Genomic DNA, 25582 nt, shown 5'->3' on the forward strand with positions numbered 1-25582 from the left:
CCTATGTCCCCCACCTGTTTTAGTTTGTTATACTGGTGAGGGCAGATTGTTTTAAAGCAAGTTCTTCCATGTGTACAAGGTTTTGAAAATTCTCTGTTGCTCTTGTTCAGTTGTTTTTGCTGGGTAGGTTTCTCCACTATTTAGTTGTATTTCCAGATAGGTCTTGGATTGAGATTTGTGTACTTTCTACTCCCTCCTTCACCTTCTTGTGTTGTTATCTGTCGGTGGTTTCTTTGTTGTTGGTTTTCCTCTTATAGTGGATATCCTGGAGTTCTCTGCTTCCAACTACTCTACTCGTGTGTGTGTGTGTGTGTGTGTGTGTGTGTGTGTGTGTGTGATTAGTTGGAGGGGGAGGCAAAATGGTTTATGATAGCTGGAGAGCATATTATGATAATTACAGTCACAGCCAGTAGAGAAGAGATAGGAGATCTTTAGGCTATGTATAGTGTTAACCGTATTCTTCAACCCAACTAGCCACTTTTAAGAAACAATGGACAGGAGATAAGACTCTTGTTGGGGAGGGAAGGCTTGTGGGTTGGATCTATAAAGCAGTGAGGTTGTGGGAGGTCAGATTCTGAGGTAAGGTGAGTGTAAAGGATAGTACATAGGTGTAGTGTGTGAGCAAATAGAGTTAACCACTACAGTAATAGAGTTCTCGTGACTGCGACGTGGCCTAAGATCTGGGAGGTGTGTTGTGAAGTATTTACAGTTGTATGGAACATCTATTATTCACAATAATATTAGAGCAGCAATCATATAACAGACTCTATGTGATGTGGATAACATGAATAGGTGGTACAGACCTTTGAGTAGTGTGCTAAAGGATCACAAGTGACGTGAAGTATAGAAAATTAGTAATACACTGTGGAGGAGAGAACAGGGGAAACCTGCCAAATAATACAATATAATAAGCCAAGGCAAAGAAGACTATACAGAAAGAGGAGGAATACAAAGATACTATTAAAATATAAAAGATGTAAGAATAATAGAAAATAATATACAAGTATGCAGCAACTTGTGGCTTCTCTGCTATAGCAAAGTGAAATTTCTCTCTCTGTCTCTACTGTTGGGATGCCCCCTCTCTGGGTCCAGCTCTGGTCTTTTCACAGTTCCAAGTTGTTTGTGTCACTTTTGGCTAAAAATAAAAAAAAAAGAAGGCAGGAGAAGGGAGGAAAAAGCAATATATTTGGAAAGAAAGAAAGAAGGAATAAAACAAGAAATGAGAAAAGAAAGGAAAAAAGTATTGAAAGATAAACAATAATAAAATTAAAAAGATTACTTCAAAAAAACCCAGAACCCCTCCCCCCCAAAAAATCTCTCATTGGTTTCAGACTGGCCAAACAGGCCTCTCTGGTCTGGATGGCTGCAGCAGGCTTGGCAGCGATTGGTGTGGTTTTTCTGTGAGTGCTCTCCCAAGAGCTAACCTGGAGCCTCTCCCCAGCATCCCAGGAAGGGGATCTAGGTCCTCTTCAGAGCACTTTCCCCAGAGGCCATCGCTGTGGGCTGGGATGCCGGCCTGCGCCCACCAGGCTACTTGTGTCCTGCGGGTTTGGGCATAGACCCTTCCCAGTTCTGTGGGGGGACTCTAGGCCTTCTGCCCAACCTCGAATTTCTGCCAGGCCAGGTGGGGAGCAGTCCAAGCAGCTGTCGCAGGAGAATCCTTCAATTTACTTTCCAAAAATTTTCTCCTTAAGAAAGCCTGACACTCAGCACAGCCCAATCCCCCAGCCAGACCAGTGACTATGGGAGTCAGAGCCCAACACTGTGCTTCTCAATTCTCCCAAGCTGGCGACCACAGAGTCCATGGTTGATCATGGCCCTGTGTCCTTATCTCCTGCTCTACAATCTCAAGCAAACAGGGTCTCTCCCAGTGGTTTTGCCCAACATTGGTTGGCAGGGTAGAAAGGGAGCTGATGACCCGGGAGTCCCAAAGAGTCCGAGGTAGACCTGCCTAACGCCAGGTGCGCTGGTCGCAGGCCAAGACTGCTGCCACTCCTGTCTCCTCTCAGGTCCTTGAGACCCTACTGTCCTGCAACCATATCCTTACCATCTGGTTTCTTAGTGTCCGCTACAATTTCTTGTCTCTTATTTTCACATATGCTGGGGACCGTTGGCTGTTTGCTCTGTTCCTCCCTAGGTCGGCCAGGATTTTGTCCCATGTGTACGGGGGAAATGTAATCCGCTCCCTCCTACTCCGTTGCCATCTTCCACATACTGAGACTGTTTCTCTGTATTTACATTAGAAAACTTTTCTACTTCATGTCCAAAACAACATACACATCTTTGACAAATGAAAGCTTCCATTTTGGATAACAATTCTCTAGGATTTTATTCTCCCAGGTCACATAAAACATGGAGTAAACCAAGGACAGTGACAATATCCCCACTGCCTTTTGTCCACATTCCAGTCCAAGTAGGACCACAGTATTTCTAGGGACTAGACGCCATCTGCTAACCAAACAGAGTGGTGAGAACTGCTTTCTGCCAATTTGTAAGGAAGTCCCCAGAAGCAATCTGAGCAGTAGAAACAGCAAGAAGAGTACCAAAAAAAAAAAATTTCTTTCTGTTATATCTTAGATCACACTGGGTCCCCAGAAAGGTCCCCATATTCAACTTTTCTGATTGTTACAAAGCAATTTGCTCTAATTCTCTTGCATTCCCATGTCCCATTCTGATGAATGTGTAGTACTCCCAACTTTGGCATAATTCCCTGGTCATGGGTTGTGTGATCGCTGAAGTCTTTTCCTGAGAGGAGATCTAACCTTACAAAAAGAGTTATGTTTCCTGGGGACACACAAAATAGCCTCACTGTCTTCTCAGGAAGCTGTACATGTGCACTTTGGGCTTAACCAGACACACTCATAAGTAACTCAAGCAAAGGCACACCATAAAAAGTTAACATACGAATTGTTTTGGACAATGTTATGGCAAGAAGTGAAGTGTTCCGAGTTTGGGGCTGTTTCTCACATAAGAAAAGTAAGCATCTTTTTGCTGACAAGTCTTTTAGCAAGCTCAGCTCTCACATTCTTAGCTTTAGTGAAGGGTATTAAAGCCATAAACCCAATTCCACCTGAGTATTGTGATCAGGGCACCTTGACCTATGGGAGTTAGTCAGCATAGGTTTCAAGGGGAATTTATGCATCTTGGGAATCATTTCTTTAAAGAAGTAAAACTAGATTTCTTGAATCAAAGGGAGATGTCTCATTTTAAGAGATCGAACTAGTTCTGATAGTCTTGCAAAATTGAGAGTATTACAATTCAGTGTAACTGTGAAACTCATGTATATGTATGAGGTCAAGTCATATAAAGTCATTTATATGTGTGAGGTCAAATTACTGTGGCATTTGTTAACATGGCCATAAAACTCTTTCACATTCCTCCTACAAAAAGACAGTTGTCTCCTCTCCATAAATTTGGACTCAATGACTTTCTGATTAGTAGAATTCAGAGGAAGAGAGATGTGCTTGTTTTCATATTCAGGCCTTAAAGACATTGGGCTACTGAGTTTCACAATAAAGACATATTCATTTATTTATCCTTTCACTAGACAGATATGTTGTGAGTCATTTACCAAGCATCTACTAGTAACAAAACATAAAGATGAATAAGAAGGTATAATGAATAACAATAATTATCTTCTGGAAAGGAAAACTTTTCTTTTCCACCTCACTTGCCTTCAAATACCTTCCACTCTCATCTACAAAGTCTTTCTACCTGGACACCTGAAGAACCTAGGGCTTGTGGACCTCAAACAGTTCTCCCACCTGTCTCCAATAGGGAAGAAATTGCCTATGCAGACAAGCCACACACTTCCACGGGATTCAGGTGCAGAATATTCTGGAGAAGGCAATACATTGGCCCAGATTCCTTCATATTTTAGCCACTGCAGTGGTATCTGTAACTTTTGCTTGTGCAGTGTTCCTACCCCTCTTGTGGTAACAACACCTTGATTTTCCTTTTGGGACCCCCTGGCAGAGTCCACATTTGCCGCTGCTCCCAGGTAACTAGGGAGCTGCACTCCATTCTGTTTTTCCTGGATAAAATAATTGGTTAGATTTGGGTAGGAACCGCAAGTCAGGAAAATTTACACTTTCTTTGTAGCTACTGGGAATGGTGAACTCTCTTTGATTTGGGGTTGGAAGCACAGGTGTTATAGGTCTGGCAGTGTCTGACCTGGAGTGAATCTGACAGAGGGAAGCAGAGCAGAGGTGTGGAGAGATCCATTAAGCACTGGGGGGTGGGAGCAGAGTACATGAGCCAGTAATTCCCATCTTTTGGCTGAAGCTCATTTGAATAAGGTTTCTGTCATCCGTAATCAAAAGATTGCTAAAATAGCTAATGTATCAGATGAACCTATTTTCGGCCAAGAAGTGGTATACAGAGGTAAGCAGGATTTGAAAGAGGAGGTTTAGAAGAGCCCAAAGACTGGGGCCTCCCCAGTGAGGGTATTCCAGGCACCTGAAGACAAACACGAGGATCTTGGGAACGCCTATGGTTTGGGAGCTGATAAAAAGCAGCTGATAAAGCATTAGGGTGACTCCCAGAAATTCTCCTTACTTGCACCCACAGACTCAAAACTTTAAAACCTTGCATATACTAGAATCAATTTTTTTAATAAGATTTTAAAATCTATCAACAACATGAATTAATTTTTCAAAGAACATCTGCATAAGCATTTTAATTAATTCTCATAATTTCCCAGTAAGTTTCATTGTTATCCCATACTAGACATCACATAAGAAACCCCAGGCATGAAGGACATGGATTTGGATCTAAGTTATCAAATTTAATGTTCTCTCACTGCTCCACCCCTGTTGAAGAAAACTTAGATCAACTTTATTGTAATCTCACATTTGAAGCATTTTTGTTGGGGAGAAAAAGGAATATCAAAGTGTTTCAGAAACTTGTATCAAAGAAAGATTATAGGAACAAAAAGTTGCCTGTTTGAGATGGCAAACTGAAAGGCAAAAACTCTGTTTTTTACTCTATCAGGATAATCAATAATATTTTAAAACTAGATTTTTCTGACTCTATGACCCTTTCCCCTCTTTGGGCCAGACTAGGTGGCCAGGGGCACAGGCAGGGCTGGTAAGAAGGGGCAGGTGGGAAAGGGGGGCCTGGGACTTTTAGGGGAGTCATGGGAAAGTTGACAGCAGCCTCCCCACCCCACTCTGTAATTCCAGATAAGATTTTGGTATAAGACAGTCAGTTGGAGAAGTTGGCATTGTCAAAGAGAAAAGATTTCCTGATTAATTTCACCCCATTTAATTAAAAAGCTGACCAGGAGGAGAAATATCATATTTTTGTAAAAGGAAAAGGCTAGGAAGGCAAGATGAAGACGTCACAGAAAATCCATCCTTTTGCTTCTCTGAGAGATTGTGGGGGTAGGAAGGGTACAGGGAAGCAGATAAGAAGGAGAAAGTGGGAAGTCATAACCTGATATTCCCATTCTGAGAATTTGGTGCACAGCCAGCAGGCACCCTGGACAGGCAGAAAGGACACCAGGGATAGTAGGGCAGCTGCTCACTGCCAGTTCCCTCCAGTCTGAGGCCCAGCATCATGAGGAGGATGGAGAGAATGGTCAAGCAGAAAAAGGTTCTTGATGCTGTTTCTAAACCTTGTCCAGCTTTTGTGTAGCACTGATAGTAGGTTGAGAACTTTAGGCCTTGACCTGATAGGGCAGGTACAGGACAAGACAGATGATCCTGGAGAAGATATAGCTTCTGGGCCAGGAACCACATGGCAGATGTGAAGATACTCAGAGCGATTTACATGTCAGAGAAAGCCAAGAGAAATAGGGCAGCCAGGGACAGGCCCTGGCCCAGAACAAGCCAAGAAAGAAAAATCACAATGTCATCAGTCACAGATCTCAATAATGAAGTAGGTCCACACTAGGCCAAGAGGCCCTTTCTCTCTTGCCCTGAGGTTCTGTGAGCCTCTCCTTCATTATCCAAACACCTCCCTTGAGTGAGTGCCAAGAAAAGGGAAAGAATGGAAAAGCCTGAGTAATTATTCCAAAGCATTGATTTAAACCTAAGGAGACTATTAAAATTATTATACCAAACTGGACTAAAATTAGTGTGTGAGTAGAAGAAGGGACATTGCCAGTAATTTGGAGCCTCCTGAGTGTTCTGGACCCCATTAATTGGTATCTGTGCTAAATTCCTACCTGCATCTTGGTGTGTTCTTATTCTTTCTACCACACAGGATTTGGTTTCTTCCTTTGGAACACTGTTCCCCTAGCTTGCTTAGTAAAAAGAATCGCCTGGAGAAGTTATTAAAAACACAGATTTTTATATTTTATATGCAGTCCCACCAGAACTACTGAATTAGAACCTCTAAGGGAGGGTCTGAGAATCCATATTTTTTGCAAACATCTCTTGTGACCTTTGCAATCACTTCAACAAGTGCTGCTGTAGATTACAGAGTAGCTCCAACATGTCAAACATAATGTCATAAGGCCCCTAAATTGTGTGGCCTGGCAGGCTGATTCTGGCTATGTTTGCAACTACTATGGAAAAGTGTTGTAGCTTCCTGAACCATGATTCTTCTTGATTGCATTTCTTCTTCAGTGTTTAGGGGCCCAAATGCTACAACTTCATTACCATGCTTACACAAAGCCAGATTAAATTCCGTCAGTTGAGTTAAAGATATTAAGCCTTCTATTTTGAGTCAGGCAGACAAATCCAAAGCTTGGATGGTTGTTTCCCACAATTCACTCTGGCTATCAGGATTAGTCTGGTGTGAAGAGTGCCAATCAGAGCAAAACTAATGATGTGGGTTCTCTGGTAAAGTGAAGGGTGCTCCTTCTCTACCCCAGATTTGAGTGGGGTAGAGATATCAATTAATTTTAATTAATTTCAGTTTAACAGGGTATTAACCACAATATTTGGGGACAAGACATAAAAATCTTCATTTCTGACAAGGTCAACCAGAAAGTTTGCAAATTTTGTCACCAGATAGAGAGCAAGAACCTATAGTCATATCAGACACAGCCCAGATTCTAGAGAAAATAAAGGTATTTCAGTCAGGAAACTTGTTAATTTCCAGAAAAAGAAGATGGCAACAAAGAGTGCATGGCTTGAAGCCCATGAGGAAGAACCCATGGCTCCCCCGGGAAAATGCCTCTTTCTTCCAAGCACTAAGTGGCCAGACTGAGACTCTGGAGACCCAAGCAGAAGCTGCTAGTCAAATGGAAACTATTCTGGACCCAGGAGCAACTTCTTGACATGGACATGTTATACAATAACTAGAAAATGACTGAGACCTGAAATCTGTCTTGCAGAGTCAACAGGCTTCCAACCCTATAAGGGAAGCAGTCTGTGGCAGACAGTCCTGCGGGGGTGGCAGGATAAAATCACAGGTCCTATCTCAGGGATCAGGACAGGCTCTGAGAAGGCCAGGTTGAAGCCCAATTCTGAAAACTGAGTAGACTTTTGTTCTTGATTTTATTTTGTTTTCATATTTTACCATGTGCCAAAAAGGATTTGAAGCAATTTCTAACTGGGGTGCTCCCAGCTGAGAAGTAGTTTGCAGGCAGAGAAAATAGTAGGAAGTAAGGCACAAAATAATGATACATGAACACAGCAGAGGTGGAGAAGAGAAAAAGGTGCAGTGGGGTGGGGAGGTCAGTGGGAAAGGTGCCATCAGGAGGTGCTCCACCCCCCCCCAGGTGAAAGGAGATGAGGGCCTGGGCTGAGGCAGGATTTTCCCTCTAGAAAAGAGGGAGCCACACGAAGACATTTTAAAAAGTAAAATCTGCAGGACTGGCCACAAATGGAATGTGGTGGTTAAAAAAAAAAGCTAGTAGTTGAGAAAATGCTGAAATTTTGAGTCTCAGTGGAGACCAGATGAAAAGATTAGCCAAGATGTAAAATACAGGATTAAGTGTCAGGCAGAGAGACACCTGGGCATAGATGAAGCAGTCGGTTTACAACCAGTCAGTTTGGAATTATAAAAATATAGATTATAGGTGAAATGGGTGAAGAGGGTCAGAAGGGACAAACTTCCAGTTATAAAATAAATAAGAGGATGTAATGTACAGTATGGTGACTATAGTCAATGATACTGTATTGTGTATATGAAAGCTCTAAAAGAGTCAACAGGCTTGACTTCTTAAAAGTTCTCAACACAAAAAATTTGGTAACTACATAAAGTGATGAATGTTAACTAGACTTACGTGGTGACCATTTTACAATGTAAACAAATAGCAAATCATTATATTGTACACCTGAAACTAATATATCAATTATACCTCAATAAAAATTAAGGTAAAATACCAGAACCAAAGTTGTTTTAAATATCTTAGAAGAGTTCAAATTATTAAATAAAAGGTTTTAATATCTAAGTGCCAAGAAAAAAAGATGCTTCAAAGAAACAGCAACAGCAGATAGATGGTCTATAAAAACCTACCTCTTTTTAAAACATACACTTTGTTGAATATGCTATTAGTTGAATCATTTTTTTCTCTCTTTTATTCTCCTCTGCCCTGCACAGCCCCTCCCACCATCATTCCCTCACCTTTTTTCATGTCCATGGGTTGTACATATAAGTTCTTGGCTTCTTCATTTCCCATACTATTCTTAACTTCCCCCTGTCTATTTTCTACCTACCATTTATGCTTCTTATTCCCTGTACCTTTTCCTCCATTCTCCCCGCTTGCCCTCCCCACCGATACCCCTCCTTGTCATCTCTATTTCTGTGAATCTGTTCTTGTTCTAGTTGTTTGCTTAGTTTTTGTTTTTGTTTTTTATTTTTTAGGTTCAGTTGTTGATAGTTGTGAGTTTGTTGTACTTTTACTGTTCATGTTTTTAACCTTTTTCTTAGATAAGTCCCTCTTACATTTTATATAATAAGGGCTTGGTGATGATGAACTCCTTGAATTTGATCTTATCTGGGAAGCACTTTATCTGCCCTTCCATTCTAGAGGGTAGCTTTACTGGAAAGAATAATCCTGGATGTAACAGCTTGCCTTTTATAACTTTGATTTCTTCTTTCTATTCACTTCTTGCCTGTAAGGTTTCTTTTGAGAAATCAGCTGACACTCTGATGGGAACTCCTTTGTGGGTAACTGTCTCCTTTTCTCTTGCTGCTTTTAAGATTCTCTTCTTATCTTTTCTTTAATCTTGGTTAAGGTAATTATGATGTGCCTTGGTGTGTGCTTCCCTGGGTCCAACTTCTTTGGGACTCTCTGAGCTTCCTGAACTTCATGGAAGTCAATTTCCTTTGCCAGATTATGGAAGTTGTCTTTCATTATGTTTTCAAATAAGTCTTCAATTTCTTGCTCTTCCTCTTCTCCTTCTGGCATCCTTATGATTCAGGTGTTGGAATGTTTAAAGTTGTACTGGAGGTTTCTAAACCTCTTCTCATTTTTTCTGAAGTCTTGTTTCTTCATTCTGTTCTGGTTGAACGCTTATTTCTTCTTTCTGCTCCAGAATGTTGATTTGAGTCCTGTTTTCCTTCCTTTCACTGTTGGTTACCTGTATATTTTCCTTTATTTCACTTTTCATAGCCTTCACTTTTTCCTCTATTTTACAACCATACTCAACCATTTCTGTGAGCATTCTAATTACCAGTGTTTTGAATTCTGCATCTGATAGGTTGGCTATCCCTTCATCACTTAGTTATATTTTCTCTGGAGCTTTGATCTGTTCTTTCACTTGGGCCATATTTTTTTTTTGTCTCAGCATGCCTGTTAGTATAAGGGGCAGAACTTAGGTACTTGCCAAGGCAGGGCAACCTACTTCACTGCATTGTGACACTGTAAGTGGGGGAGGGGTCTGAGAGGGAACAATGCCACTTGCTCAGCTCTCTGCTGGCTTTTAGTTACTTCTTCTGCCACACACAAGCAAACTGGTCCCTTCTGGTGCTGATTTCCAGGTGGGTTTCTGTAAGTTCTAGGACTGTGTGGGTCTCTCCAACAAACTCTCCTCTGAGGCTAAGAGTTTCTCCTGCACCCTCAACCTCCACAGGTTTTTTCAGTCAGAGGTTTTGAGGCTTTATTTCTCCACACTAGAAACCTGGGTTGCACTGTCTATCTCACTCACCAGTTTTTCCTCCCAGTTTGTCTGCATGCAAATGTGGGACTACCTGCTCTGCTGGCCACCACCTTGTGGGAAGTCGTCTCCACCCCAGCTGCCCATCTCTACCCCTCCTATGAGTCTGGATGAATGTTTCTTAACCTCTTTGTTGTCGGACTTCCATAGAATTTAATTTTTCTGAGAATTCTGGTTATTTTTGTTTTTAAATTTATTGTTATCCAGGGTGTACATCAAAAACGTACATTGATGACCTCATTCATGGAGAGTAATTTTGACAAAATAATGTGAAAACATGCTATTCTGTTATAAATATTTAATATATTAGGTGCCACTTTTAGCTGCAATTGTAAATAAAGGGGAACATATGATCCTGCTATCATAAAAAGTGTTATTATAAAGTTTTTATTTGTAGTAAGCACCAGGTACAACACAATAAACTGTAGTGCTGAGTAAGAGAACTATGAAACAATTCTGAAGCCAAACAAAAAATAAAAATAGATAAATGATAGATAGATAGATAAATAGATAGATAGATAGATAGATAGATAGATAGATAGATAGATAGATAATTCAGGAAAAGTATCTCCAGAACAGCTACTACTCAGAGCCGAGAGCTTAAGCTCCAACCTTAAGGATGGATCAGAACAAGAAGAGTACATATTGGAGCACATAAGCTTCAAAAATAAGATGAAAACAGAATAGGAGCTCAATTTGCAACATCCTTGAGACCTAGGGACTGAATACCACATACATTATTTTATTCTGTGCTTCCTTGAACTTTGGTTTTGCAATTGTTTTGTTTTGTTGTGTTTGCTTTTGCCAAGCAGAAAATACTCTGAGAAATGAGAGGGTGCCAACAGGCCAGAGGATAGCAGTACGAGTCCTGCATTCTTGCTTCAGAAGGGGGCAAGGGCGGAGACAAGCCAGAGGGAAATAACGAGCAGCACAATTAATTCCAAAAGCCCCAGTGTCAGCTGAGAGGCCAAGGGAACTGGTCCAACCTGCAAGACACCTAGAATTTTATCCAGTGAATATTATGCTCAACCAGTCCAAGTCTCTGGGGATTGCATAAGTCAAGCTCATATCTCTAAATAAGATACAAAAACAAACTGAGTGAGCATGCCCTGCCTTTACCTGTATTTTCTGCTAGGCAAAAACAAACAAAACAAAACAATTGCTACACCACAAAAAATGTATCTGGGTAATCAGTCCCGAGGTCTCAAGGATGTTGCAAATTGAGCTCCTATCTTATTTATATCTTATTTTTGAAATTTTTGTACTTTAATTGGTATTCATCTTGTTCCTTCTCCTTCCATTGAGCACATAGACTGCTTTGAGAAAAACAGCAGCATTTAGTACGAGAAATTGGCAGGCCCACAGTGCTGACAATGTGCCGAGATTCAGCTGATGTTTGACTTCACCAGGACTCCACCTCACTGCGGACACCAGCCCACAGTGTCCGCATCATTACGGATGAAATGAGACTTTCACACAGACTACTGAGTCCTGTAGAGGAAAAGGGACAGCATGGCTTTTCTCTCAAGGGGAGCAAAAGCCATGGCCCTTGCCATGATGGCCTTCACTGAGTTTCTCACCACATTACATGATGGTCCTCATTTGCTATCACAGGTTGCTTTAGGTGCTTACCTTTTACAGAAGATGAAGGAGCCAATCCAGCGAAGAGGGATATTTGCAAATGAAAAGGGCAAAAGTCATTGAACTAGTTACACTTGTCCTTGGAAGGTTTAGCATGGATTTTAGGAAGTTACTTTGCAGTAAATGTTTGCCATGGAGGGTGGGGAGGATGGGCTAGGGGCTGGGCCCACGCCACACAGAATGGTCTCCTACACAACCTATTTGAGTTTCCAGCCCCTCTGAACCTTAATAATGAGCACATATCACTGAGGCCTCTGATAATGGAAACTTTTTCTCTGCTATGTTCTCTAGCTGTCACTTGAACTTACTGGTTACATTTTAGCAGACAATAGTGAGACTGTCAAGTCAAACAGTAACTCTTTTAATGATCCCAGTGAGGTCTCTGGATTTACTTGATGTCAAGAGTCCAGGCTTGGCAGAAAAGACAGAAAAGGAATGACAATTAGGGGAGCAAGACATGTAATCAGAAAAAATTCTCCTTTTTGGAAGACCAGCGGTATCTATAAGCAAGTGCTCTCCTCCTAAATAAATATTAAAGTCATGAGTTAAATCTGTAAGCCTTAATTACTTCACTACGGCAGTCTTCCCTTTACTGAGTGAACTACAGTCCAAGGCTCAAACCTAATTACCAAACCTTACATCTACTATATTTTTTCCTCTGCATCCTTCCCTATGATGGAATTTAATTTCCAAATTAGGCACATTAGGAGACTATCAACAACAACAAATAATAAAATAGAACAAGTAAAATAATATACTGTGATACAAGCTTTGTGAAAGGTTTTGGGGCCATTATAAGGGTTACTTGAACACAAGCAAGCAATACTGTGATACTGTGACAGTTGCTCTGATATCACAGTCAACTAAGCAATTGGCCGCTGGGGATCTCACACGGCTTGGATGACCTGGATAAGGGGATGAGTCACATCCTTGGTGAAACAGTGGGAAGATGCCAGATTTCATCATGGTAATTAGAACAGGACTCAGTTTAAAACTTATGAATTGTTTATTTCTGAAATTGCCTATTTAACATTTTTAGACTGAGGTTGACTGAAAGTAACTAAAACTGTGAAAAGTGAAAGAAGTGCAGGTAATTGCGGGGACAGGGCAGGGGGGCTACTGTACCTTTGTTGATTGTGCATCCAAGGATCCCAAGGAATCCCAAGGGTTAGGTAGAAGGGCTGGAATCCTAGAAGAGGTCACTGGAATCCTATGAGAGGGGCTTATGTGAGATAAAACTCAGAGAGGCAGAAAAGAGGAGAACTGGCTTTGCAACCTGAAGCAATGGAATTAAAAAAAAAAGGCAGGCAAGTAAGCAGTAAAGGGCTGTGGTGGAAGGAGGCAAACCAAAGTCTGGTTGCACAAAAGAAGTCAGAAGGGCAGTAGCAAGGATGAAGACTGAAAAGGTATTCTGACACCAAACTAGACAGTGACAGCAGTGCCCAGCTGAGGAAATCAAACTGCATGATATAGACATGTAGACAGGTGAAAAATCAGAGCATGGGTGAATCGTCTGCTGGTGTGTAATGTATGGAGTTGGCAAGAGTCTAAGATTCGGGGCCAGGAAAGGGTTGTTTCAATTGTCTAGGCAGGAGGCAATGTCATAACTTAACCTTAGCAGGTAATGGCAATGGGAATGGAGAGGACAGTTTAGATGTGAGAGAAATTGTAAAGTATAGTTCACAGCCCTCAGTAACTGATCAGAAGCACAAACCATGAAGGGTGAGAATCAAAGATGATGGCAAAGCTGTGAGCCCTGATTCCAGGGAGAATGCTACTCCCTTAACAGCATGAGTTATTCAGAGAAGGTCCATTTGGGGATCTGGCTGGGAGAGGCAAAGAAGGGTTATACTAGAAACATTTGAATCCTATTGACTGGGCAGGAAACCAAAGGATGGGTTGCAATAAACAGCCACAAATGTGGGATCAAAGCTTAGGAGAGACATCAGAGATGGAGAGTGAGGATAATCTCAAATAGACTTCAGTTTTACTGAACACAAAAAGATAAAGCTTCTGTAGGTGGATTGGGATCCCAGCTGTGGCACCTTCTTCCTTATTTGCTGAGTCGGCAGGCACATGGTGGCTCCTGAGCAACCTAACTGGGCTGCCCTTGTGCCAAGCTATGTCCTAGAGGCCAGGCAAGAGAAGAGACAGCCTTTACCCAGAGCTTTCTCAACCTCCAGAGAATTATACTTTTCAAATCTTTTGAACAGTGTCATTTACAAATCAGTAAACATAGAGATTATATTTTATGAAACAAAAATTTATACATTAGTAAAATACATTATCAAGGCTAGGAAATGCTGGATTCTTCAGAGAAATGTTAGTGTAATGGAAGAAAACCACTGTCCCTAAGAGTCAAATTGCCTGTTTTCTCTAGATATACAAGACAATAGTGATCTAAAACTGACCTTTTCATTGTTATTAACAATAATAACACAAACCTCAACTCATCACATAGAATGTTCTTGTAGTCTGCTATTATCAGGTTTACTTATTAGTAACTTTGTTAATCTTTGCTGAGTATAAACAAACTATTTCCTTTTTTGGAAAGGGATTTTTAATTTTTTACTTTTTAAAACAATTTATTCCCTGCTACTTCTATACTGGACACTGAGTAACTAAGAGTTTCAACAGCCATGTGCCCACATTAACAATAATTTTAACATTTTTACCTTGGGTAAGAGCACACTTTCACAATTAAGCATTTCATTTCACCAAAACAATTATACCACATACACTTGGATAATTTTCTCCTCTCCCGAATTTACTTGTATTTCAATTAAAAAAGTAAAATAATCAAGTGTTTATGCTCTGGAATCAGACTCCCTGGGTTTGGATCCTGGGGCTCTGTAAACGCTCCCTGCCACTGTCTTAACCAGTGATCACAAATGGGGTGGTTCCGAACAGCAGAGATGACCTTTGGTGTCAGTAGGGCCATGCTCCTTCTGAAAGCTCCAGGGAAGAATCCTTTCTTGCCACTTTTGTCCTCTGGTGCCCAGACATTTCTGGGCTTGTGGCAACAGCACTGTAATCTCTACCTGTCTTTGCAAAATAGGTTACCAGGTAACTACTCCAGGCAAATGCCCTCAAATCTGTTATTCCTCCCCCCTGAAATTGTGGTGGGTTAGAACCCCAAGCAGATGTCCTCAGGGAGCTGTTATTCATTTTGTCCCTTCTTGCTAACCGTGCTCAGTGGCAATTAACAGAGGTTCCAGCCCAACCTCTAACATTGCAGGGAACATGGGGATAGAGCCAGGTAAGCAACAGACAATAAAAGAGCAGTAGGAAGAAACCTGGAATTTAATCATTTGCCAACTCTGGTGAGGGCAAACTCACTCTTTTTGTTCAAAAGATTTTCCTTGCTGAGGAAAAAAATTATGTCTATTGAAAGGAAAGCACATGAAGGAGGGATCCTCATGTTTTCATATAGATCACCTCTGATTCTAAAATTCATCTAGATTACTCAACCTCTGATTCTAAAATTTCCTAGAAGGCATAGTTGCTTCATAGAAAAAAAGAACAGAAGAAAAAGGGTAAGGTGGAAATGAGATGATTAGGTGGAGACACGGTGTTGTAAATTATCCTCAAAATATGGAGTGTGAATAATTATGTAAGGCAATGAAATATAAATAAATATGGGTATCACCATCTTCTTCAGAATTGGACTCACAGTGTTTAATGTCATTTTAGTAATCCTGTGCTTTATTCTAAAATGTATTTCCAACTTGCTCTAGAAATCTTCAAGGGACACATACAATGAAATCATTCAGAAAAGTTCTTTAAACAATTGATAATGACAGTAAAATGAAAAAAGGTGCATCTTACTTTAAACCACATTAAGATAGTTCTTTGCCCTTCTATGGCATTACCTTAAAGTAACTGACTTCTGGGTAAGATTTAATTAAATCCCACAACTGGAATGAGGAAGGAAATTCCAGAAAGTGCAATTAAATCCTGTTATAAGGCACCATTTTTATTCATAGATTGGATTACACCTGGGTCAGATTATGCCCAGGTGTCATGAGAATGTGGAATGCATCTCTGACTCTGTAACCCTGGACACTTAGAGCACAAGGTTATCCTTCATCCAGGAGACCTGATTAGATGACTGATGAAGGAACATTTTGCTTTTGTTTCCTTCATCTTATCCCATGCTGCCTCTCAGCTCCTAGTCCCAGATGACACCCATTTAACCCTAACTTAAAGCATTTATTACATCATTTGACATAATGATACCATAATTAATTTTCAAAACTCAACTGCTTCCCATTTCTCCAATCTGTCTACAATGAACCAACTGAACTAAGTCTTGAAAGACTGGTCTTTCTTCCTGCCTTCACTACTAGATTTTATTTACTTAGGTTATGTTTCTCGAAACTGTATTTTTTAGAAAGATGTACTTCCACTCTAACTGGAATGTGAAGACTGCAGGGCATATGCCTTCCAGGAGCTGGACTGGGAGCCCAACGCAGGGAATGGCCAAGTATCCATCAGTGGCAGTGGCAGTGCACTGAGTTACCCCTGTTCTCCATGACATTTGAACAGGAACCTTTAAGTGGCATACTTGGGAAACTCTGTGCTGTTTTTTTTAGCCAGCTTTGAGGCCTTAATGTCTCATTTCCTCTCTGCCAAGTTAGAGCTGACCCCCCATCTTGTGGACAGTTCAACTTTGTTAATGTCACCTGCCATGTGTAGAACATGTTTCTCAGAAGCACGCCCAAATCAAAGACATTTCTTGCCCACCTGGGACAGATACAAAGTCTGAAAAGACATTACACCATGCACAAAAGAAACAGAGGTTACACATAGAACTTACTATGGTTTCAAACAAGCTCTGGCTGAGCCAACCAAAGTGAAGTTTACATTTAGAGAAGCATTTTATAAAAGGCTTCAAGGGGGCTGGAAGTTTTAGGACACGTTTTAAATGTTAAAATTTAGAGGAATGAAAAGGCAGGTTCAGTGAGAAAAGGGTATGGCTAGGAGCAGAAACAAATCTCAGAATGACACAGCACAAGAAGATGAGATGCTGTGAGCATAGAACAATCTGGAAATGACAAAAGTCCTAAACAGATAGACTTTCCCACAGCCTCCCTAGAGAGTTGAGAGCAAATATATCCTTGAAAGAATAATTGCTTATCTGTTATGTTACATTTAATGAAGTGTATTACAGATGACTCTTCTGACTCAAACGATAAAAACAACAGATAGTATGTCCTCATTGCTAACCTCTGAAGAACAACAAGTCACTAATTATAATATCATCCATTTACCTTACAGGAACCACAGAAGTGATTTTGTGGAAGTTTTGCTTACACTTTCCATTTTCAATGGAAGTTTGTAAGTAAGAAAGGAGCTACTACAGAGATCAATTCCTGAAGACTCCTATTCCTGGGGGGCAGGGGGTAGAAGGGGGCTAAATGGTAATGGAAAAAATACAATAAAGATTATTTTTTTTCTTAAAAAAACAAAGCAGGTCAGAAAAGACCCACACTATAGCTCCCAAAGGTTAGACATCAGAGGAACACTGCATGCTATTACAAAGCCGAGGTTTGTATTTCTGGGAATGAAACCTCCACTCCACCCTGCTAACTCTGCAGCCAGAGCACATATCCCCTTCTCAGGGTGAGCCTGCAGAATTCTCCAAATGCAGTGTCAACCTTTATCATTCATTATGTAAAGAAGCCTCTTCCATAAACCGTATCACTAAGTGCTGAGTGGAACTGAGAATTTTTTCTCCTTTGATCTCTGTCTCCTTTGATCTCTGACCCCCAGAAGACTCCTTTTTTCGGTGTTCTGGTCCACTGACCTTACCTCTAACCCTCAGCATTATCAGTGGCCCAGGAAGATCATGGGCTTCGTGTGAGGGTTTTGCCTCAAATCTCCTTGCTTGTACTCTAGGGTATAAAAGAATGCCTGCTGGTTTTCATCTACCAGCAAAGTATTTACTCCTGGCTCATCCTCACCAGACTAAAAGCAGCAGAGCAGAGGCATAATAAACAGGTTAATTTGCTTTTCATGCACTGCCTCATTGATTCAATAAACACTATTTAGTCCTTACTCTGCACAGAATAGCATGCTAGGTTTTATTGCAGCTGGGGAGTGTAGGCTGGGGAGGCACTCCAAGACTAACCCTGTGATGATTCCACCCAACTCCTTTGCTATCCAGTCTGGTTTGGGAGTTCATTGTTTCAAACATGTGTAGAAAATGGGGGAGGGGGGGCTCAGTGACCTCAGGGCCAAAGCAAAAGAAGGAAGGGACTGAGAGAGGACTTTAGAGAAGTCAGTTATAAGCCACTTATATAATTTCCCAAACAAGCATCTTCCTATCTTAACTTCAGGCACAACTCACTCCAAAGATGGACTTCAAGTCAAAACACTATATAAGCCAAGACCTCACCGGGCATGCCCACTGCCCCCAAATGCACCTCTGCGGACACTTTGCCTATTCAGACACTGAATAGGCTGAAGCTACTGAGTATTTATTCAATATTTCATATTCAGCTGAAACTATTGAATAAATGGATGAAGGAGGTAAGAATGCTGGTACTTTAGGGTGATAAAAAGTAAAACAGAGAAACTGAGAAGTAGAAAAGGAATATGTTCATTTGTTTTTGCCTTGGTTTTTTCAAAAAGAGGAAGGATGCCCTATCTTTTCATTTTCTAAGAAAGAGAATTAAAGCTAAGTGGATAGGTAATGTGCTTTCTAAGGATGGTGCTAAATAAGAGAACCCAGATCTCCTCCTACAGTTTGTGTGTGTGTGTGTGTGTGTGTGAATTCCTTATCACCTTGAGAAAAGGTTTTCTTTCCCTTCTAAGCCCCTGAATAAGATAAGTTTCAGCTCTGATTTCTGCATAGCATCTGATATTAAGTGAGAATGGCCACTGGCATTTGGAGACCAGAAAGCAAGAAAAACTTCAAGGGTTTCCTTAGGAGAAGAGACACACTCACCTGTGTGAAAAACAAAAACCACCAAATGTCTGCCCCTCTATCTCCAGTCTCCCTCACATACACAACTGCCCAATACTGGCAATGTTAGTACATCTTCTGAGTAGACAGAAATGAATAAATCTAACAAAATTCATCTTTAGGGGAAAATAAGTGGTTATATAATATATTTTGCAAGTCAGAAAAACTCCTAGAAAGAAAAATAATAATAATTGATTGGCAATGCAAATAAATTGTTGCCACTCTCTGCCTTTTCTTTCTTTGCACAGAAAGTAATTAAGATGACACCAAGAATGACGGCCTTGAGTGTTCACAGAAATCAGACCTAACAAGACAAACAGGTAAAACCAGCATTACTTTCCCCACTGTCTTCTTTCACTTCCTCCAGCAGCTGTCCCAACTGGGAGATGCCCAGCTCTTTGTTGAGTCAGCTTTGCCCTTCGCTTGAAGGCAGGCTTCTCAAAGGCAGAGCTGACAGACTTGAGATGCATTCCTACCTATTAGCCTGACAGGCTGCACAAGGCTAGACTTCAGTACTTGTAACAGCACTTCCCCAGGGCCTCAGCACACCAGCCAGGCTAGCGTCACAGAAGAGAACATACGGCAATTCGTCAGCCATTCCTTGCATCCTCATGCACTCACTTAGGGAATGGTCTAGGCCTCCCATTGTAATCTGGACAATGCTAACCTCAGCTCAGCACACGTTTGTGGTTGTGCTCATGAAGTCAGCTTAGAAAAATGCATTTTACATATTTCTTTTTTTTCTTATTTCCTTGGCCAAAAAAGAATGTGATTAATCTCTTTAGAATAAAATGTCTATGGCACTTGGCACGCTTTTCCTTTTCAATCAATAGCACACAAATAAAGTCTATTCTTTGGGTTCAGACTTTTAGTACACACTGAATAAATGACAAGCACATAAAAGTGGTCAGGGTAAATGTTAAGAGAAATAAAACTTTTCTCTAGTTTGACCTCAGTGAATAGGAAGAAACACTTCAGAGTGGTTTAGTATGCCAATTGCTATCTGCCAGACCCTGTGAAATTGAAACCTGCCCCCGTCTTCTACCCCCAGATTTCAGATTTTCATTGCCACAAGTCTTTTACCCACACTGTTTAGAAGAGGGAAGAATAATATTAAGGTGCAATTTAAATCTCAGTGTTTTTCTGAAAGGATTGACATATAGTAAACTTGTTTTCATGGAGGGGGACTTCAAACTTATTTTTACCCCAGATCCATGCAAGATAAAAAAAAATTAATCCCCAGAGTTAATGGCCAGAAGTAAACTTTTGCCATTTATTAAAGAGACCTTTAGAAGAAAATGCCATTTTCCCTACTTGGTTGTTAACCAACAGAAACAACCACTTGACCCATTTGACCCCCAGGTGCCCTGTTACTTTTAAGTGAAAAGATTCCTGGTAGTTTTGGTGTTTTTTTTTAGGAAGATGAACACATCCACTAGCATTTCTCTGATGAAAATTGATGTTGAGCATACCCCAATCTTCCTTGCCACTGTCTTTTTTTAATCTTGTCTCTATTTGAAATAAGAGAACTGCAATTGTAGGTATTTTTGGTTCACCTTCAGTTTCAACTCAGCCAGGGCCCTAGAATCCAGTTAACACATGGACATTGGGTTTTATGTTATTTCTTCTCTGTTTACCATCCTCTTCTTTAGGTTTGAAGGAAGAATTACTGTTCCTCAAGGCTTCCTTGTGTCTTCTGCTGTTTGCTAGCCCCATTGAAAAGTATGATTTAAATTTTGTATGGATCTTTCTTTCTTTCTTTCTTTCTTTCTTTCTTTCTTTCTTCCTTTCTTCCTTTCTTTCTTTCTATCTCTCTCTCTCTTACCATGGGGAGCAGAGGGCTTTCTCATTCTTGCAAATCCTAGCTGGAAACACGGCCTTTCCCACATATAGTTTTTATTTTTTCCATTTTTTATTTTAATTGTTGTTCAAGTACAGTTTTCTGCCCTTTACCCCCATCCCAGCCCAGCCCCATAGCCCTCCCCACCTTCCTCCTGTATCTATCCCCCTTGTTATTGTTGATGTGTCCTTTATACTAGTTCTTTCAAACCCTCCCCCTCTTCCCATGAAATTCCATATATAGTTTTTAAATAATTGACAATAATTTAAAATTATGAAAACCAAAGAGATATACATGTATCTAGCTTCTTTTGAAAGAAGGTTCTTTTGAATGCACTACACCTGTATTCCTACATACAGTGTTTAGCCACAGTGAAGCAGAGGCTGCCCTTTTACTCAAAGTGGACACCCTTCACCCCAGTTCCCTCCACTCCCATCATCCAGCTGAAATCACATTACCTATTATTTCTAGTCTTTTGGATATTGACATCAGATCTTCTCATCAGAGCTGAAGGAAAGTCCTATAGCAGGGTTTTTAACCAATTTCTGATTCTTTTAAGCCTATGGGTAATAAAAATTAGGTCAAAAGTATCTTGAGTGACTGATAATCTTTTCTGGTTCAAGTCTTTGATCACACTTGACAACTAATTTATCTCCCTGACAACTACAAGTGGGTATCTCTTAATCTGTAGTAGAACTTCCATGCTTGGAGAAGATACAGAAACTCAGTCTAGAAAGTTACCCTTAAGTTTTCATCCTCAGAGCTGTTAGCCCTGAAGTGTTGTCTGATAATGGACAGGAAACAATTAAGACTATTTGACATTATCTTTGACCTCTCTTCCAACAAGGCATCAGTATTTTTCTTAGAATCTTCTCAAACTTAGTTTGAAAGTCACTATTTTGGGGCTCCTTGCCATACAATTCCTTACTTCTAGGACTTCTAGTCAGTATTAATTTCAAGCCCAAAGTCCCAGACTATTTTTCTGTATGTGTATTCTTCTCATCATCTGAACTTGGGATGCTCCCAAACTATGCTCAAATTTAGTACATTTACACGGATTCTCAAAATAGTGGTAACCCTCATATTGGGAGGTCACCAGCAAAGAGCAATCAAGAAAAAACATTTACACTCATAATTAGGACTTAAATGATACACTCTAATCAGCACCAAAATTTATTCCTGTAACTAAACTATTATTTTCTACGACTACTCTTCAACCAGTCATGAGCTTCATGGGGACAGAGACTTCATCTTATTCATCATGTGACCTCAGCAGCTTGCCCACTGCCAGGCCTACAGTGGAAGCTGAATAAATACATGTTGAATGAATGGATTGTGAGAAGCAGTCTTTTCTGAATTACATTGGAAGCAAGATCAGAAAAACTCAAAGAACTCAAAAGCACACACTATTGCTGATTTCTGAAAGTAATGGGTCAAAAGATTTAAAAAACGTATGTATATTGTAACAGACCCAGAATGTCCTACAATGTATTAAGATTTAGGCCCTTGTGAATGTGGGGGGTTGGGAGTAGGGAAACTCTGCAGAAAGAACCTTATCTTTCTTTATTATCTGTAAAATCTACAGCTGTCCCAAAAGTCACCATATTTGGGTGAAACACCCTGCTATACAGGGTTTACTTGGTGAGAATTTACAGGTCAGCCCATATTATCAGGGCAACAGAATAGTGGGGAGAGTGATGCTGAGTCAATGAACCCATTAGTCCTTAGGAATTGCCCTAAGAGATGAAAATCTAGGTGGCTCACGTAGCAGAAGCTGTGGGAAATGGACAAATGGGTGAGTTTAATGTGTTTTTTAGCACTATCCAATCTCTCTTCTTTTTATGGTTTTATTTTCTAGTAATTTTTATATTTAAGTATAATTGACATGTTAATTTGTGGTGTACAAGATAGTGATTCTATTTTTTGTCCACTACCAAATGATAACCACAGTAAGTTTAGTTACTCCGTTTTACCTTTCTTGGTGATATTTTACAATGTGTAATTTTTGTTTGATTTAGAGCCACATTTAATCACAATGGCACATTGTTGCAGTGGCTTCTCTTCTTCTTACTCCAAAATTCTAAATACCTTGGCAAGGTAGGTACATTCTTTACCAATGTTACCTGTAGACCATTTCACTAGAGAGTCTGATATTTTTAAAGTAATACTTGACAAATTATCTTAGAATAATTTTTCTAATCTATTTTCATGTAAACTTGATCATATTTAACTATAAATCTGAAAAAATGGGAAAAGAGATATTTAGGAAAAATTTGTCTTTAAAATTCTCACATTAAATCAGTTCATAAATGGATAGAAAACTGGGCATACAAAAGAACTTAAGCAAGTTACTGGATTTCTTGCTGCCTCAGTTGTATCATCTGTCAAAAAGTAAAATGAGACTCAATTACCAATTTGTTTTTTTTTGTTTTTTTAGCTTTATTTTTTTTTAATTTAATTCTTATTCAAGTACAGTTTTCTGTTTTATATTCCCAGGCCTGCCCCCCTCCCCCAGTCATTTTAGGATTAACACTAAAAATGAAATTTCTTACCAGTCTAAAATACTTTTAAGTAAACTTTTGATTGAAGTTTAACATTTATAAGGAAAAGTGCATAACATGATTATCTTGCTTAAAGAATTATTAGAAAAAGGACTCAACCATTTAAGTACCACCTTGATGAAATCAAACATTAGCAGCAACCCAAGTATTCCCCATGGCACATCCAATCACTGCCATCTTCCCCAAACACAAACATCATCCTTACTTCTAACATCACAAGTGAGTTTGCTTTCAAACATTATAAAAATGAAACTGTACCATATGTATTTTTATGTCTGTAAGCCATCTGTTGGCCTATAATTTGGTAGTAATGAAAATTTAGATTAATTAACATGGAAAGCCAAAGGCTTTGTGCCTATACTTCTGGGTCATTTAGGATTATTAAAAGAAGAAAGAGTGACTGTTTTGAGTGGAGATATATTTAATACAGAAAATTAGAAAGAATGCAAAGAGCTGAGGGAACAAAGGTCCACTGTAGGAGACCTGGAGATACAGTGGTCACAGGAAAGCCATCATGGCAGCCTCGGCTGCCATCTAAAGAACCCCAGTAGCCAAGGGAAGCCATCGGTGATGATCTTATCTCCCTCCCTAGGCCTGTCACTAGAGAAAAATACCTTCTCCTCTTCCACCTTCCAAATCTCGCACAAGTTTCTTTCATCGGCAGATTCAACCTAGAATTCTACTGGAAAGAGATTCAGGAATATGTCATTCTGATTTCTCCCCTGTGATGCAGGAGAAAATACAGAAAGGTGAAAGTATGATGCTAGCTAAAAACAGATGTTTGGCAGAAGCGTAGACACTTTTGAATGAGCTGATGGGGGAGAATTGACCTGTCTGTATTTCTGATCTGCTAGTTGCTCCTAAGTCATCAGATCTATTTCGAACACAAATCTTATAGTGCCCTCCTTAGTGATACTGGAAAGTCTGTTTCTATTTTATTTTTTAAAAAACAAATGAATTAGAGGGCTCTCTTCTTTTATTTTGCAGACTGCTCTTTCTTATTATTTTATTTCCCAGCCTTTGAAGGAAAGCAGGCCTGTGTACATTCACTGGTGGGCCCTCCAAATTAGATCAATATGAAGTGCATCATGCTGAATATGGCCACTTCTCACTGACCATGTCTTTCACATGTCTAGACCCTCTTTCAGGGAAGACATAGTTGAGAATTATTACTATTCACTATCCTTTGCTAACAGAAACTATTTTCTCCTCTCACCCAGGTTTCCAATTTTAGAGGCCACCCTGTCCTCAGGAGAATTACCAGAGAGGAAGGAGTTTTATTTGTTTGTTTTTCTATGCATCTAAATATCCTGACAACCTAATCTCCAGAAGATCCTAGTCACCAGGCAACACAAAATATTCTCCAGTTGTGAGGTCCTCAACCCACTTTTCTGTTTTCTTCTAGTTCAAAATGAGAACACAAAAGGCAAAACTGAAGAAATTAGATTTGAACCTTTATTATTACAAACAGATACCTGCACCCACACCCTTCTTATTATGGATCAGAAATTCTTGGTTAAGTGGTTCTAAAGGGATTAGAGCAATAAATCTCACCTAAGAATGAGATCAAAGTCAGTTTCCTATTTTCCTCAGAAAAAAAAGTAGAAGGAGATAGTTTTTTTCTGGTAACTGTTTGTTTTATCCGAGACAATTTCTCCATTTGTAATCTAGTCTCATTTGTGTATTCTGAAGCAGTGCCAGTTCGGATGGGTTTATTGAGTGGAGACTAACAAAGCTAAACACAGATGTTCTGGTGCCTGAAGCCCTTAAGAGTCCAGCAGGACCTGATATGGTAAAATAAACTCAGGGAGGGCTGTCTGGACCCACTTTTTCAGGAGACAAAGTGAGCATAAATAAGCATAGAACTAATAGGCCTCCTGTGCCAAAGTCAGAGGCAAACTGGGGACATGGATTTACAGAGGAAAATAATTGCTATAGTACATTTGCTATGAGAAAGTACAATATTAGATATTCTGGTTTTTAATATCAGGGTATCACAAGGAAAAGTGGCCCAGATTGGCACTGACCCAGTGCCGATATATAAATGCACTTTTTATAATAAATGCTTCATTTACTGGAAATGTGGCTATCAGGTTGCAAAACATAAAAATAACACTCAAATCCGAGGTCAAACCACAGGGTGTATAATTCCCTTTTACTAACTAAACAATTCAGTCCTAATTATTCAGATGCAGGGGTCAATTGTTTTCTCAGGTTGTTCTTCAATCTCTATGATTTACAAAGTCTGCTATACTTACCATCTCACCACCATAGTGTGTCTGCCTTGTTACCCAGATGAGTTGAACTGGAAGTAGTTTCATTTGCCAGTTTTAAGTATTTTCCTCTTCTCCCAGGGTAAAATTAGTTTATGTGTGTCTTAACAAATGTTATCGTCATTTGTCCTATCCATGGATAGGACACCTCTAGAGGGGCCAACAGACTAGAACTGTGTGACTCTAATATATTAGGTGAGAGTGCCTCATCCTCTTTGTCTTTTAGCTTCTTTGTATTTATG

General features: G+C 40.0%; 1 long non-coding RNA gene across 1 annotated transcript; it reads left to right on the top strand.

Annotated features, from left to right (window-relative positions):
* The first annotated feature begins 18912 nt into the window (after positions 1 to 18912).
* On the top strand, positions 18913 to 24628 carry LOC118997016 (uncharacterized). Its single transcript, XR_005068587.1, has 2 exons — positions 18913 to 18986; positions 24288 to 24628. It is a non-coding gene; the product is annotated as an uncharacterized LOC118997016 (long non-coding RNA).
* Positions 24629 to 25582: the final 954 nt, after the last annotated feature.

Source organism: Sturnira hondurensis, unplaced genomic scaffold (assembly GCF_014824575.4).
Source record: "Sturnira hondurensis isolate 20B ecotype Veracruz unplaced genomic scaffold, ASM1482457v3 Scaffold0001074, whole genome shotgun sequence".
In the NCBI taxonomy this organism is placed as follows: Eukaryota; Metazoa; Chordata; class Mammalia; order Chiroptera; family Phyllostomidae; genus Sturnira; species Sturnira hondurensis.